Raw genomic sequence first — 18,088 nt, forward strand, 5'->3', positions numbered from 1 at the left:
GGTGGTATTTTGCCTTGTTTGTTTAACTTAAATATTTTTCTATGAATGGGACATTCTGTAGATAGATAGATAGATAGATAGATAGATAGACAGATAGATAGATAGATAGATAGATAGATAGATAGATAGATAGATAGATAGATAGATAGATAGATAGATAGATAGATAGATAGATAGATAGATAGATAGATAGATAGAATTTATTGTCATTGTGACATGTAAAATGCACAACGAAATTAAAAGTGCCATACAGTTGGTGCAACATAAGGGTACAATACAACAAGTTTTTTGATTATTTGCCAATATTCCTATATACAATTTGCTAATATTCCTCATCCAGGCACTCCTTAGATGTGTCCTGTGACCTCCTGGAGGGTCTGAACCCAACAGCTTGCTCAGACACTGTCTGCACATGTCAGAAAGCGAAAGTCCCATCAGTAACGTTTCTCAGTCTCGACACTTAATGTCTCGTCCATCCATCAACTTTTAACCAGGCCTCATGCGTGACGGCGTGTGACTTAAAAGCCTGGCTAGTCAGACCTAATTAGCCGATGCCTAATCAGACAAGTCCCCGAACAAGGACACAGAGTGGATTGTGGGGAGCTGTAAAGACCTTGTCTGTGGTTGACTCAGCAGAAGGAAACAAGGAATGAGACGTAGATGAGGGCTTTGTCTGTGCTGTGCTGTGCTGTGGTCACAAAATGACACAATATTTAAAAAACCTTGACGGTCTGATGGTGTTACATCAATTTACATTAAACACAAATTAATTGTAGATCACAGACTGATCAAACTTCCTCTTATTCTTCAAACAATCTGCTCTCTCTATATTTCTGTGTTCCTCTGCATGTCTGTGTTTCCACATCTGTTCAATAGCCCCCTTGTTAATCATTTCTGTAGTGTTGCCTTTTTACTGGACCTCTGAGGCCCAAACCCTGGTGTACCTGCTTGGAGTTTGATTAACACTGCATTTTAGCACACAATATTCCAACCAAGAAGAGAAAAAATGAAAAAGCTGTGTGCAGAAGCTAATGTAGCCCGTGGAACAGGACAGATGGAGAAGTGATAAATGTGAAAATGAGGCTGTTGTGAGTAAATTCTTGTTGTCCTTATTGTGTAAAAGCTGGTCTGACATGAGGGACGAGGAGTCTGAGAGGAGATTTTGAGGTGGTGTTTTTCCAGGCCCATGTAACCTAAGAGGAGAGGGGAGCACTTCAGAGGACGTGAGGGGGGAGGACAGGACACCAGATAGGAGAGGACGAGACGAGAGGAGGCAGAACAGCAGTTCAGCCGTGTCTCCTCACTCTGTCAGTCCCTGTGCTCTAAAATATTGAAAAGCTTTTGTTTTGCCTAGTTAAACATGCACTGATGTGACACAAACTGTGAACAATGCCATTTCACACACATGGGAATCCTCTCTCTTTTATATAATTCATGGTGAAGTGACGAGTGCAACCATGCTCCACAGTTTGCACCCTCAACAATACTGCTACTACTTCAAGACGCCTGACTCAGGCAACATAGAGCTGTGCAAAAACTAATATGTGAAATACCTGTCAGTTAAAGAGGCTTTAAGAAGTATTTTCAGGAACAATAAGAAAGAAAAAAAACACCTGTTTACTGGGCTGGAGTTGCTGGTCGTCTTCAGTCAGGTAGGTAAAAGGAATTTATTGTCCTGTAACACTGAGGGTGCAAAAAGAGAATTGAATCAATTGACAACATGAAATAGTGACTTGAGAGCCCATTATAACTTTTTCTCTAACAGTTGCACTTTGTGCTGAAAAGGGACAGCCTTGTGCTAATATGAAACTCAGTTAGATGCAAGTACTGTTTTTTCTTTTTAAAAAAAGATGTTGCTGAGTCTCTATTTCTTATTGCTTCAGACATCAGTCTCACAAAGTGGCTGTTTGAAGATTAAAAATAAAATTGTTGAATGGTGTAGGAAGAAAACATTTTGAGAAGTAATAACAGAGGTCCCAAGGAACAACTATATTCACTGACCTCAGTCTTTTACTTTTGCTTTAGGTAAAAGCTTTAGTTTTTCTGTGGCTGCTGTTAACATAGACTTTATTCTCTTAACTTTTCTGATTTCAACCTGTGTCCTCTTATGCTGCTTCCTGTCATTGTGTTTCAAAACACTCAATATTTTCACTTTTCTGGCAAAGTTTATCATATTTCTCTTACTTGTGGCCATTAAAGTATATGATATAAAACCTATCCTTTTGATGTTTCAATTTTTGTAGTGATTTTGTTTTTGGATTTGTGTTCAACTGGGTCCTGAGTACCTCATTTCATCCCTCTTGGATGACAGTAAATCTTCTGGATTCTTCTTCTTCTTCATATTTTCCAGGATATTCCGTCTTGAGCAGCAGCCCGTTTAAGCTAAGTGAAGAAACAAGCACAGTTTAGAACAGTTGTCAATGACAGCTTTACTTATTGTGGCTTTAATAAAATGGTTTTCATTTGAAGGGAAAGACAATCACCGTTTGTTCCTCATTTTATGCAATTTACTTCACAAAAAAATGAAATCAAAAGAGTAAAAGACTGAAAATCTTAAAACTAGTCCGTCCAAAAAATGTGCTGCAACAATAAATAAAATTGGCTGATGTAATGGCTACTATCTCATTACAAATACAATAAATGCCAGGTTGTTATTAAATGAGAAACAAAAGTATAGAAGTTTCAAGTTCTGTTATTTATATTTTATTTTTAATTAATTTAACAGTTAATACATAACACTGTACAAGCATGAAAGTTACCACACATACATCGACAAAACTGCATAAAAACAATTCTCTTATATTTTGTCATATATTCCACAAACAGGATCATGGTAAAAGAATACCTTTTAGTACAGTAAATATCTATCTAAGTAACTCAAATGAAAGGTTTTAGATTGACTCTGAATTAATTATAAAGGAACCATAAACAGTTTCACATTTGCCTAAAATAATTTGGTCAAAAACATGTAAAATAAAATGTAAATGGATTGTGTAACAGATACTAAACTACGGTCAGTTTCTAGTGATGATTTCACAAGTTGGCCTTTCACTTCTTGGTATCAGTTTTATATATGTTCTCAAATAGAGACTCCATATGTGTTGATCCTATTATTTAGTCTGAATATTAGCCTGCACAGTATGTAATAACAATTGTCACACCTCCAGTGGAGAAAGAAAGAATCCCACCCAGACCAGCTCAGGCCTGTGCAGGCCTCTCTCCAGTCTCCTGTCTGACCCGAGCGCTGCAGACACAGAGACAGAAATTCACACCATGATCATCCTACAGCACAAACACCAGACAGAGGATCTACACACACACATATACAGCACACAACCTCACACAAACACAGACTGCCTGGTATGTCGTGAACATGAATAATACATCTCTCTAGAGGGTTTGTGCTTCTCGCTTTCCTTTTCTTACACCCTTTTTTTTAATTCTATGATTTATTTTCCTCTTTGTTTTAACAAATAAAACAATAAAAAGGCTAGATTAATATAAGTAAGTAGTGTCCTTACCACCACAGTGTGATCAGAAAATTATTAGCATCAAAGAAATATAAGTGGAAGTCACATTAAATGTAATTTTAGGGTGTAGTAAATGTATCTTTTTCCATATCTGTAGCTTCTTGCTTTATTTTTCTGTGTGTTCCCGTTAATGTAGGAAAAGCCTATTTTTGTCATTCAGCCAAAAAAAGGGGAAAAAAAACTTACATCTAAAGAGGCCCACTTTTTACAGTGTGTTATTTAGAGTTTTATTCTGCGCTGTGCTGAAGAGACAACTGATCTAAAGCTGCTTGAGGTTCGAGGTTGAAACGTTCCAACTCACTCCTGATGAATAAATTATTTCATCATCTCTGTGGGGAATCTAATTCCAGCTGACATTCAATGAACATGTTTTCACTAGGTGTGGAGGTATGGGTCAGCAAATTAAACTGTAGCAGTAGATTCCTCTGTGCCTGTGTGTTTACAATGATGTGTGTGTGTGTGTGTGTGAAAGGGAGTGGTGATGTCTCGGATAAAACGAACCCCACATACAACAGTCCAGGGACACTCCAGCCGTAATTGTGCAGGTGGCATTTTAGAGATACTCACACAACAGGGGTCAATTTCTCTTCAGGTCACTGAGAATGACATCATCAAACTACTATTAACTCTGCAAACAATCTGAGTGCTGCTGCGTCTGTATTGACAATGGATTCCTTCAAAACAAACAGCAGGCTGCGGGCTTTGCCCTCAATCTCAAACCATAACCTCAGAGTGAATAACACAGAAATGTCCATCTGAACAGGAAGGGCCGTCACCGAGGACGGGAGAACTAAAAAAGACACGGCAAACAAATCTGAGCAACTACTCCCCCTCACCTCCAGCACTCCCTCTGCTTTCTAGTACAGCTCTTGCTCTATACTTTTCTCCCTGTGCCAATCTCTCACACATACTTACAAACACTCAAACACATACAGGTGCCATATAATGGTAGAACTCACCCTTTAGTGTTTAATGCTTATTCAGACACACAGAATCCCATTTTCTGTTGATTGGATATTCAAACTGATGGAACAAGTTTTGCACCATGCTTTGTGAATCTAACCTTTACAACGTGCCCTTGTTTTAAGATATGAGAGCCACAGTGGTCTGTTGAGCCGACGAGGGCAAGGTGTGTATTGACATACAAACATGAGGGAAGCATCCACATGCAGTCCACTGTTTTTCTGTAATAATAGCTAGCAGCCCTGCGGTTAAATAATTAATGTGGTCTATCCAATACAAAGTGGACGGCATGCAGACTGCACTACTCTGCTCACAGACGCATTCTCTATCTCTCCCTGATGGACCGAATGCAAAATAATGTGCTTATTTTGTTTGTTTGTAATAATAGTACTTTTTTTAACAACATGCTTAGACAACTTAATAATAACAGCATCACAATATTAAAAAGTGGATGCAACAAAGGGCTTTGAAAGGGGCCCTGTTGGAAGCAGAGCAAAGCTAATATCTCTTATAAGTCTTCTTTGAGGTCAAAGTATTAATGAAATAAACTGAAAAATTGATCCTAATGACCGACTGAAGTCATTCAATTCTTCGTTTCACCCGCTCATCGAGCACATGTTGTTTTTCTTGACTGTTTTTACAACAAACCGTCTTATTTAGCATTACAGTGCAATAAAAGCACACAGACATATTGGAGGTTATGGCAGGAGCAGTCACATGATCAATACCCTCCTGACCCTCCTCTCTTTGCCCCTTCTACCACTTTTCTTCCTCTCTCTCCTCACCACCTTTCCTCCCAATCAATTAACTTCCCCAAGTAAACAGATCTGTCCCCACGCTCGCTGTAAAAGGATCTTCCTCCTCCTCCTGCTTCTCCTCCCCGTCCCATCCAAGTCAGAGAGAGAAACCAGACACCTGGCACAACGCTATTGCGAGCTCTCTTCCAGCGTGTGTTGAGGTAAGATGGCTAAATAAAGATCATTGACACCATTTACATCATCTTCATCACGGACATCATGACCTCTGACTGGTTCAATGAATCACACATCAAAACTAAAAATGACATGGCTACTCTCTTTGAATAACTTTGACTCTAACAGGACACAACTATGACATCATACTTGTTTTACAGCACGCCAGGAGAGAAGATTCATGTAGTTTAGGCTTGACTTTTACTCATACAGCAAACTTTATCAAATACGACCCACTGTCTATGTGACACAAGAGTCAAAATGTAGACTCATCACAGTGCTGTATTTCAATACAATTTTAATTACTGGTACCAAACATGTTATGTCCAATTTTACGCAGATTTACACTACAGCAGGGCCCATGCTCGTAGGTCCACATGCATCAGAGTCAGTAGCAACAGGAGAACAAGCTATTTGGAGAGAAAATTTAACAAATTTCTCATGGGTGCAACCCACATTTTCAGCTCTGCTGCTCATCCTACAAATGCTTATTCCTTACAAATGTGGTACCATTTAAAAAAAAAGAATAAACAGGCTTTTCAACCTTAAAAGTTCATTGCTAAGAAGCCCTGTTGCGGCAAAGAACTAATCTACCAAAAACAAATTGCCTTACTTTTAACTATATTTTAATGCATCTTTGCATTTATCAGCTGTAGCAGAATTTTGATCATAAACCTTTTGATCCCACGACAATCAAACAATCAAATCCAAAATTTATTGTCTTCCATGGTCTGTACAACACCCTTCTGCCAATTTCAAGACGGCATTTGTACATTAACCACTTAACCAGGGGTAGGCAACCTAGGGCATGGTTGCCACAGCTGGAACGTGAGACTATTTATGTTTGCATGCAGAAAAATTTTACAATGAGGCAAAAGACTAAATAAATAAATAAATAAATACATAACAAAAGTGTTGTATTCCAGTCAACACTTCACAAGAAATTGAGCACACTATAAATGTTCTTATGTAAAAATGTAACAGTAAACATTAAATATTTCATTTAAATCAAGCAAGTGTGTCACCATAAATCTCTTGTGAGTTCAGCCTGCTAGCTCAACCATTTGGCAGTGTTATCATGGCAAGCAAACCAAGTTCCAGTCAATCTTTCCAACATAGTTGGACAAGGGAGTATGGGTTTATTGCCAGAGGAGATCAGAGGGTATGCACCCTCTGCTGTAAAAGTGTGGTACGTACGACATCAAGAGTGTGGCGTCTTTTTGAGACCAAACACGAAGAAACTTTAGAGATGAGACAGAAAAATTAGAGTCAGTAAAAAGAGCGTTAGCAAAGTATTCACTGACGGGTATACATAGAGGAGACTTTCCTATCAGCCACCAGTGTTTTAGCTGATGGACTGCCAGATACAATGCAATCATGTCCAGAATCAAAAGAACTTTCAGAACTGTGAAAGGGCATGTCACAGTAGCAAAAATCTGCTCTCAAAGATGCTCCTAAATTTAGCGTGGTGGAGAAAAGTGTGAACGTCAACGATGTCCTGGACTCGGCCATTTTGGCGAGATACATGGAAGACAGATGAGGGTGGAACTCTGCTGCTAGCAAGTTTAAATACAGCAGAAATACTGTAACAGATCATTTACAAATGATTTTATGAAAGGAGTAACTATTGGCACTTTGGGCATGAGTGTATTTTAAAATGATATGAGTAATGGACAAGGTTGCCTACCCCTGCACTAAACAGTTAAACACAGGATAAAAAAATAACCTCCCATGCAGATAAATCAATTACCAAAAGCTACTACCACTAACATATGGACTTTTGATGTTGGTGCAGTGAGCATGTGGGGTCATCATTTTATCATCTTTCCATAAAACCATCAGGAACACTGAGCGGTATCACCCTTAGACTGTATAAAACATCACCCTAAGAAGTCTCCATTATCAACCCCTAAAATAAGCACCTCTCTTGATACTTTGTTGCTGATTTTTCTACTGCTGCTTCTTTTGTGTAGCATCTGAAAACTATTTATGAGAGGACAGATGTGTTCATCATCACAGCACAGCTTCACTGACTGGTCTCCTACTCTTTTATTTACATCTCCATCTGGAGAGCCAGTCTGCCCAGACAATGCTGCAAATGTGTCCTTTTAGTTTATTAATGACACATGTCCTCACTCTGCCCGGAGAGTTACAAGTGTTGAGGCATGAGCAGAAGCCAACAGTATTTACTTTGAATTTATGAAATGTCTCATTTTTCTGTATGTAAAATGTCAAAGGTGAGGAGGATCTCTAAAAATTCATAAAACACACAGCACTGTGCTTTGCAAATTAGAATGCCTTAAATGAACCCACCCTCCTATTATCCTGCCCATTCAATAAAGTAGGTGACTACGACAGAAATTCCCATGAGCCCTTGAACATAAAATTGTTCATTCTTGCAACACCCCTCTACAGAGAGTGGAGATGCAGGCAGGACCAATCTATATCTCCTGTGACCCTCAGCAACATGTCGTTATGCTTGCTAATCAGATTTAGAGACAACAAGTGAAAGGATGGCCTCTCCGGGCCGTTTGCTTTCACAAATGGATCTGCTTAATATGGGAGATTAATAGACTACTATCTAATCTCGCCTGTGATTGAAGCTATGATCCAGTTACAGAGAAACATGATGGATGTAGCAGCGGCTGCACATGAGAATCATGTTAACCCTTTCAAGACACAATGCACGGTTGCTTTGCAGGTTATTGACTGTTAAAAGACGATGCAATCACAGTAATGAAGATGTCTGCAGGGCTGTTGGATTATTAGCAGCAATATGTGAAATGACTTCTCACAGCTCACAGCTGTGTCAAATTAGAAGCTGAATGAATTCTCAGAGGTTGTTAGAAAACAATTACATGTTTCGAGTTCTCTGAGTGTGCTGGCTATGGATTTAGAAAACAGATCCAGCTGAAAAAAAAGTATCTTGTAGTCTCATTGTTTTTGTCCATTTGACCTTTTTAGTATTCTTCTGTGGCTCAGTCAGATCCTCAGAAGTAAGCACAATATAAACATGCAGCAAACCTCTTCAAGAAAAAACAGACCCCTGGTACATTATCTCACTGAAATTTCTTTTAAGTGTTTGAGGTGAGAGGGGGTTTATAATTATGTTTACTGGATCTAAAGGCTGATATTTTCTCTTGTTATAATGGAATTCTCTTTTTCAATTGCTTCAGGTCTTTGATGTAGAATAGGTTGAGATAATTAAAGGTACCATGTTGCTGATGGATGATACAATCAATAGCACTGAATAAATTATTCTCTATATGTTTTGAGCTACTTTTACATGTCTGAGTATATTTCTATTACATGTAAGACTGTTAGATTATTCCTAGGCAGGCTGTTTAATACCTGTCATCTCAATAGTGTCAGTCTCAAGGCCAGGAGTGAACATAACTGTACAAATTGTGCCCCAAGTGTCCTCAGGTGAATCATAACATCTACTTGTGCGCAGATTGATCGATACAAAGACGGAGGAAATATTGATATGACTTGTTAAAACAAGACTGAAGTTAACTGTTGGCTTGAATTCACACCATTCATAACTTTTATGCTCAGATTATTTCTCTTAGAATTTTGACTTGATTGTTTTAGTCTTGAAGTGCTGTGTGCAGGGTTTAAAACTGATCAAAGTAAGTAGCTGTGCAGCTCATTGTGAGGTAAAAATATGGACAGATGTTGTGTCTTTAATCACACATTATGTCCTGTTTTTACTCATGTCAGGGGGTGTTGCACCATCTTTGGAAGAGCCCGTGTAAATCACAGAGAAAAGCTGTCGCCCTTGATAGAGCCTTGTTAGTCACTACAGAACCATAATGACTGATGCCTCACAGGCAAACTAATTATCGGGTACTTAACAGTCCGAACCTAAAATACATCTGCCACAGGCCACGCTGGGATATGAGACACATGATCACATCTTTTTCCCCTCTACTCTTTCTCTTTTTACCTCTGTGTCCATCTCTCTTCTCTTTTCTCTCTATTTTCCCTCACCCTCTTCTTCTCTACAAGCATCTCCTTGTCTTTTTGCTCTTCATGTATCTTTTCTTCCTCTCCCCCTTCTCTCTGTTCTCTCAGGGAGCCAGCTGGGAAACTGGCCTTGGGATACAAGCTAGAAGCATACAACCATATGCTGGATATTTTCATGGAAGGTGTGTATGTGTGTGTTCGCTGCTGAAAGCGAGCAGGGGGAGGGGTCTGAGTTCTTGTTGAAATGTACTACAGTGTACTAGCTAAGTAGGACATTTATCTGGCAGTGGTTTGTCTTCCCCTGTTGTGCTGCTGTGTGAGTTCCTGAGTTGCTTCTCTATCCCACAGCTAAATGCCTTCAACGCAAAGAGTTTTCTGTTGCTTTCAAGACACACACACACACACACACACACACACACACACACACACACACACACACACACACACACACACACACACACAGCAAACTGTGCAAGCAGACTGCTGAGAGGGAGCTGCTTGAGACACTGACACAGCTTGCTCATTAGACAGTTTCTTCTTGGATCCAGGCCAAATATCTGCAGGTCATAAACTCACTGATGTAACAGGCGATGTAACTCACTGATCTGGAGAGGTGTTCAAGAGCTACACATCACCTTTTAGGACTGCCTTTTATCATCACTCACTGTACTCATGTTGAATTGTAGCCTTGAATATGTTGAAACAGAACATGCAGTTAAGGTGGATACAGCTCGTTGAAGAGATCATCATCATCACATAGACTGACATTGTCCCATTCAAGGAGGCATGTCATCTCACTGTACACTCAAGTGCTGCAACTGCCTAAATAAGCTTGAGTTCCCTCTTTTTTCCTTGATTTGACAAGTCAAACACCTGTATCACCTTCAGTTTTGGCAACAAGTTACTTACTTAAATATCCTAATCAGTGTGGAGCATTTTCTTCTGTTAGTTCTTTAAAGGGTGACTTTGGACGGACATCTTTTTTTGTTAGTCTTTAAAGAATTACATTAAGCAGATATAGATGCTGCCACTCTGATGAGTTACCTTTTAAAGTTAAGAATTTGTGCAACAATAAAACATTTTCTGTATTATTTAGGAGCACAAAAGGTCATGGAGATAACCCTCCTGGGTTTGGGGTTGGACCCTTATATATTAACCACCTGCTACAAAAGGTTAGTGCCCAAGTTTGACCAAACACCACAAGGTGCTGAATAGCTTTATTCTATCTTTATTACTCAATGGAAAAGGAGTCTGGCAAGATTTTGAGTGTAATTAACATAACATTTGATTTAAATTAAAACAGGATGACTCAGCTGAAGTTCTCATCATCCATAATTCTTTTTTTTAAGGTAGCCATATTTACGAGCAGTTTGAAAGCAAACTCAACTTACCCAAGCTTATAATGCATGTCAACTCTGCCTGTTGACATTGTGGCAAAAATGTTGTTTTCTTCGAAGCCTGGTCTTTGTCAGGATTTAACAAAAGGTCACAGATGAGAAAATAGACTGAGGAGCTACCTAAGCTGCATGTCTGATGATCTGTGATCCAGAGCAGGTGAGTACACCTATCAGTTGCTGATCACGATGAAATGTCTTACACTGTAAGCAGTGGTGATAACAGCACACATATTAAAAGTTGTAACATTTGCCTCCCCTTCTCATTAGGGTCTTGCTCACCCTGCCAGAATTCTGATTTGCATAATTACCAGCTCGAATTACCTCTTACTAAGAGGTGCTTGCAGGCCGGCTTTCATCTGTTTGGTCTGAGGGAGGCACTGAATCCTCTGTTTGATAAGCTAAATGTCTTTTGGCGTATTATCTAACACTTTTCATGCAAGAAGTAAAAGAGTGTATTTCTAAAATTCAGAATTGTTTCATTAGAGAAAGCCAAACTTGCTTTGTTCCATTAAAGTTAGATAAACAAGCTTTCAGTTGAGAAACAGGTAGATATTCCCACAAAGATATTTTCTGAATCCAAATCTGCTTGTACGACTCAGTAGAACTGGACTCCTCTTTTTGGCTTTTTAGGACACGTCCTGCTGCTACCCCCACCCTCCTCTCACCCCCTTCATGAACACGATTTTACCCCCTCAGGGCACGAGTAAAAGAGCCAGGCTCCTTCTCCCATTAACCTACTGGCTGGATAAATCAAAGAGCAAGGCAGAGAGGAGAACCTTTGCCTCAGCCATTCAGATAAGAAGAACACCCTACACCAGCTCATAGCCTACAGCTCAGTGATATATGGATCTGCAGAGGCTAATAGCAAAGTATTGACAGGGAAATGGTGTGCTTATCCTGCTCCTGCATGCTGGGGAGAGGTCCCAAAAGCAGATGGGACACACTTTAGGGAGTGGGAGAGAGGAGGAGGGTGAGAGGAGGAGGTAGAAGCGTTCTGGGACAAATTAGAGTCTTTATTGCTTCATTTCACCTCATTTGTCTCCAAGTTTGAGTCCTCATAGACACAATATACTGTATTTTACTTCCTTCTATGTTTAGCTACACATATCTATAGTGATTTTATTTTCTTACATGCACTGACACAATGATAGCCAGCAGCTAATTTCTACCCTAATGTAAGTGATTTTTTTTGTTTTTGTTTTGTTCTTTTATGTGATCAGGTTTGTGCAATATCGGCATCATACAATTTGTTGAAGTGTATGAGTGTATGAGACATTGAGTATACGTTAACGGGTTCTTATTTATTTATTTATTATTCATGAAGGCAGTATGATGTCAGCACTGAGCCCACAACAAATTTCCCCAAGGGGACAATAAAGTTTACTCTTACTTTTACTCTCTTAAAATGATTTTATACTTTTAAAAAAAATTCTGTCCATTACTAAAATCCTCTGAGCTAAAAAGAGTTGAACACATCAGATCAAACATGTTCTGAATGCAACTGTTGATTGCTTTTACAAAAGTAATAGTTTCTGAAAGCATTCAAAATAATTTGATTTTAATTGTGCTTAACGCCACTGCATTACATTACTCAAGGTAAGAGGCTCATTTTTAACACCAAACCTAAATTTCTTCCCATTTTCTGTCAGCCTGTGGAGGTATTTTCTTCCTGCCACACACAGGGCTAAAAAAATACCAAATGCATTTGCCAAGGCCAGCAATTCCCTCCCCTGACAAGAAGCAATGGATCAAGATGTAGGCTGTTCTCCCATTGGTACAGTCTTTAATGCTGGAGTCAGTAGGTTATCGCTGTGGGACCTGCACCTTGTTCTAAGTGCCACCTTTATCAAGCCCGACCAATTCCTCCTCCGTGGATTCAGGAGATGGGCCCTAATGGCAACACTTCATCAACCTCAGGGAGGAGATGTACAGAGAAACTGGAAGCTCTGATGTCAGATAAAGATGTTGTTCAGTTACTGGACCACCAGGGGTAATTTGGTTAAAGCCTGCAGTGCGCTGCTGCTGGAGTACTTAAGAGCTTGAAACTACAGGCTGACATCAGAGAGACTGGTTTGACAACACTGAGCCTTCCTGATGTACAGGCATTCACAATTAACTGTAGCTGCTTTACAATGAACATACTCCACCAGGTGTTCAGGTATGCTGCAGAAGCACTGACAGGTGGGACAAGAAATGCAGCATAAGCGTGAGCAAGAATTAAGTCTCGCCCAGATTGTGTGAATAAGATGAGCGATTGTTTAGTTTTTCAGGGTAGTTGTGGTTTGTGCTTAAGTAAAAAAGAGAGATTGCATTTAGCAATACAGCCACCAGGAGTCAGGCAGGCAAAGTATAGCTAAATTAAAGTTGAGAAAAGGATTATTTCAAGTTAGACACTGATGCACCCTACTTCACAGAAGTCTTATAACTTACAACACAGGCACTCATCCAAACTGCTTCCTACAAGTGATGAAACTTTTCATATTCTTTTCACATGTTGGACTGAACTATTGTCAACAATCTGCATAAGCATTTGGTCAAAGCCAGGATCCAAAAACTCAAAACTTGTGTCATCGAGAACTCAGGGATTTAATGATCAGGCATCTGCATCAATGAGCACCATGGGCAAAAACAATGCACCATCCTCCTCTGCCAAATGCCTTTGTTCCTCCAAAGGACATCTCATAAGACCATCTTTACATCTGGACGCCAAGCACTGTACCGGGGCCTGTCTATGACCGTGATTACCCACTTGACATCTTTATAGCTCCATGGCAGACTTCCTCTTTGGTGGAGCTGGAGAGAGAAATGCCCAAAGCCAAAGAGGCCCCACAGTGCTGGTGTGGGACATCAGAGTTTTGTGTTGAAATAATTAGCCTGTTTAGCTGCCATCTGGGCTCTGGTTGCTGGCGTGTGGCATGAGCCAGGTGCTTCATGGGTAATGCCACTGAGAGACATACAGCAGATGCTCATGGGTAGAGCTGCCCATCTTGGCACAGATCTGGAATCAGCTAAAACCTTTACTAATCTGAAGTAAAGTCACAAGAGGGAATGCAGACAGGACTGATTTGAGGACAGTTTGCCCATTTAAACAGTTTTAAGCAATTACATTAAGTAGCCGGGACAAGCTGAAAGGAGTCAGCATGAAGCGAAAAGTAAACTTTATCATTCTATTAGAGGAACTCAGCAACTTCACAATCTAAACCAGAAAAATCTATAAAACTGTATTCTGCTCTGAATTAAATGTGCGATAACACTACTCCATCTGACATAAAACACAAGCCGAATGGATGAAATAATCAACCGTCTTATCTATGAAAAGCAGGAGCTGTTTAATGACTGCTCTAATCCCGACGCAGCTCAAAATCTGAGGAGGTTTAAACATTTTTTTGAGCAGTTCAGTTGGCTGGTAACTTGATAAGGCCCCTGGATTTACTCGATGAGGTAGAAAGTTCCTGAGCAAGCAGCAGGCATTTGGTTGTTGTTCCCAGAGGGCTGGGAAACCGTATCTGCCCTGGAGGAGCATCCTCTTTGGTAAGCACTTCTTATCCAGGCCATCACTGCAGGCCGATAGCGGCAGGGTAATATCCAGTAACTGCAGCTTTATGTGCGATCCAATACTCGGATCAATCCCTGGGACAGGAGGATTGCCATTAACCCCTGAGATCACGCTCTCCCTTTTTTTCCCCTCTTGTTTTCTCTGTGTTGTACTGAGTCTTTCCTTCTTTTGATTCTGCAGCAGAAATCATGAAATCCTTTACAAGACACAGGAATGTTTTTTACTCCATGGCAGAAAGCATACAACACACTGCTCCGTATTTCACAGAGGACTGCCGCCATTTTCAATAAATGTAAAAGATCAGAATAAATATGTGTTTTCTGTTTTCTTGCCATGAATTGTTAATCACTTAAACATTTACTTCAAAATGCCTGAAAACTAACGCAAGGTTTCTGTGAGGTGAAAAACCCTGTCTGCATAAACTGCAGTATGTCAGATGTATTTACTGTCTGTTTGTATTAGGAGGTAAAAAAAATGCATAGGTTTGTATTTCTGAACCTACTGTATGCTTTATGTGTGCACACAGGTCTGTGTGTGAGTGTGTACGTGGAGAGAAAGCTAGAAAGACGCAGTCATAAAGAGAGATGGGGTGAATAGGAAGGAGAGACAGTGGATTTGAGACTTTGTTTGAAACTCCCAATACTTTGGGGAGTATTGCCCCATATATTGTCCCATGTGACTGAGCAGAAGAAAGATAGGCTGAACCAGAGCTGTGTAGCTGTGGCAGAGTATTTCTCTTGCTCTCTCACTGAATACAAATGGATAAATAGAAACTGAAATTAGATTAACGTGCACGGTTTCTCTCATATAACAATGATGCAACATGCAACAAATGGGTGATATGCATATTGTTTCTGGGGATACTTCAGCAGGAGGTTAAAACAAATCTTTTTTTACTTAATTATTTTGTATGCCAATGAAAAATTACAGCTTTAAAATTTGGCAAATTTTTTAAATACATTTTTAATCATTAAAAAAAATCCTTCACTTATAAAAAAAGGAACTCAACTTTTGTGATTCACAAGGAATAAACCCACTTGGTATCAACCTTAAATTTCACAATAGAGGCTGTAATCGGTAATTTATCCAGAGAAACAGTTTGTCTTAAGAAAGTTGGATCAAAAATAATTTTACAAATGGACCAAGCAGCGTTTCTCTCATTAGCATCACTTTGATGTGGATTTTTTTCTCCTTTGTTGCTAGTAATTAAAAACCACTGTACTCCTGGACAAAAGAATATTTTTAGGATGTGATTGAATTTCTCGCATCCAACAGAAGCCAAATCAATTTCACAAGAAAGTAGCAGCTGACTACTTTTCCAAAACAGATGGAGTTTAAGCCTACAAATCTAAGAAGTTTCACTTACCCTCTGTGTTTCTTTTTAAGGAGGGTCAAGACCCCAGACCTCAAAAGCAGCAGTAGATCAGGTAAGTTGAGTACATCCCCTCTTTTCCACACAAACGTCAGAGGCCATGAGACTGCTGCCTGTGCCTGGCTGCTTCACAGCAGCGAGCACGGATGCAGGAGACGCGTCCAGGCTGGCCAACTGGCTCGCAACCGGTGCATTGCTGGAGCCGGTCAGTCGGCCCCTGCAGCAGAGACAAGGGGACAGGCACGCAGGGAGAAGGGCTGAGACGGAGTGGGCTCTGCTGGAAGGCTTTTTCGCCTCTCCTTCCCTGAATGAAAGCAATCCCTAAGAGTGAATGGGTAATGAGAGACCGGCTCCTGAGATTTTAGCTTTCTTAATCATGTTCATAATTAATTCAAGAACATTGATAATTTCATTACATTCTTTTTGTCTTATCAATAAATGATGTGCCTGCACTTTTGGTCTTGTGTATACGGGAGAGAGGGAGGAAGAGAGGGAGAGCTAGGGACAAGAGAAGTAATACTGCACTAAAAGCACAGGAGATGGAAAATGATACAAACAGGGAAGTGGTAATTATAATCTTTGACCAAGCCACTGGCAGCACAATATGAAGTCAAGTGGCCACAAATAATTAATAAGGCCTCCTGGTGTATATGTGTGTTAGTGTGCATGTGAGTGGGTTAAGGGTGAGGAGATTAGGGGGAGGGGGGATGTTGTTGTTGAACACTACTTTATCAACACTCTGTTAGTTTTTACAAAAACACGTTACAACTATGAAACATAATTGTGTTTCCACCAAACATGATGTTGAACAGACTGTTGTGCCTTTGTAATACAGTCACCTTTAATCCTCACCTTTACACAGAGGCTGTGGACGCCGCCTGTGTCATGATGCCCTTCAGATCCAATAAGGGTTCAGGTTTCAGGAACATTAGCGCACCGAGCAGTTTTTTTAAAAAAACACTCTCTCCTCCCTCCCCTCTTTCTCTCCTCTTCACTCTGCACATGCCCTCTGCCAGGTCAAGAAAAGGGGAAAAAAAGGATGAGGACCATTTTCTATCTTGTGGCATATATAGTTTCCAGTTATTTGGCAGCAGGAATAATGAGATAATATGCATTTTTAAATAGTTCATCTGAAGAATATTCAATAACCCTTCACCTCTGCGCTTGCTGTTATGGATTAAATGCTTTATCAATCGAACTTTCTGGTCAAATCTGAGCTGAAAATAGAATGAGGGAGGAGGGACAAAGGATGTAATGGATATCTGTTTCCTAAAAATACTGAGAGCATGATGGAATCTGAAGAAAGCTCTGAATCAAAGCTTGATCTTTTGCTCCAAAGGAAGACAAGACAGATGGTTTGAGCCAACAAATCTGACAGTGAGTGATTGACTGATCTGTCAAAGGTCTAACCTGCTGTCAGAATGGCGGGTGTTTGCTCTGATCAGACTTTCTTGATACATAATCATTAATCATTTGCAAAACAGAGATTCAAAGTACATTTGAGGTGTGTGTTGTGTGATCTTCTCTCTGAGAATTACAGCTTTTTATCAATTACCATAAAGACCGTATGAGATACTTTATCTCCTGGATTTCATTTGCGTTTAAAAATAATCGGTTGGAAAATTCCTGCATGATTTGACCATAAGAGCTGTGCAGTTTCACCATTGAAGGCTATTTGATTTTGGTCACTTTGTAATGGATTTCCAGCTTGTGACACACCACAATACAGATTGGTAAAGCTATATGAGACATTAGAGATTCAAGTACTTTATGTCCTATTTATTCCTTATGTGCCAAAGGCCCCTTGTCTTGAGATATGACCAGCTCTACGCAAGAAACCTTTAATAAAATAAAAAAGTAAAGAGGGGAAAATAGAGATTTACAGCCAGCCATTTTGACAGTGGACTTGATATAAGGTGTTCATAACAAGTTTTGCATTTTATTCCTGGTCCCCTCACGCACATTTTAATCATATTTTATGTGATCTATGTATGCAGCACTCATCCTCTCTCTGTCACCCAACCTCTCCAATGTGTCCCCCTTAAACAGATTGCTACAATACTTGTAATGATGGTCCTTCCCAGCTGTGCTGCAGGAAAGGGGAAGGGAGCAGCAGGCTTTAGTATTACCATAATACCCGCTCCCTCCCTCCACCGTCCCAGGGGCCCAAGTGGGGCTGCATGGGGATGTGGGGTAACTCTGCTGTGGAGGAGACTCAACTGGCTGCCGGTCCTGCAGGCTGTGTATGTGTGTGTGTGTGTGTGTGTGTGTGTGTGTGTGTGTGTGTGTGTGTGTGTGTGTGTGTGTGTGTGTGTGTGTGTGTGTGTGAC

At 40.1% G+C, this 18,088-nt stretch overlaps 1 long non-coding RNA gene across 2 annotated transcripts in view; it reads right to left on the reverse strand.

Annotated features, from left to right (window-relative positions):
• The window catches only part of LOC141787322 (uncharacterized), a 33,620-nt gene extending 17,547 nt beyond the window's left edge, over nucleotides 1-16,073 (reverse strand). The window contains exons 1-4 of one of the 2 annotated variants that reach the window (XR_012598054.1): nucleotides 15,753-16,073; nucleotides 3,162-3,244; nucleotides 2,286-2,382; nucleotides 1,614-1,683 (exon numbers count right to left, since the gene is read on the reverse strand). This is a non-coding gene — a long non-coding RNA (uncharacterized LOC141787322). The remainder of the gene's footprint in view (nucleotides 1-1,613; nucleotides 1,684-2,285; nucleotides 2,383-3,161; nucleotides 3,245-15,752) is intronic. The other variant, XR_012598055.1, reaches the window with a different exon arrangement.
• Nucleotides 16,074-18,088: the final 2,015 nt, after the last annotated feature.

The sequence above is a fragment of the Halichoeres trimaculatus genome, unplaced genomic scaffold (assembly GCF_033239565.1).
Source record: "Halichoeres trimaculatus isolate MK-OKI-2021-1 unplaced genomic scaffold, fHalTri1.1 fHalTri1_scaffold_3, whole genome shotgun sequence".
NCBI classification, from domain to species: Eukaryota; Metazoa; Chordata; class Actinopteri; order Labriformes; family Labridae; genus Halichoeres; species Halichoeres trimaculatus.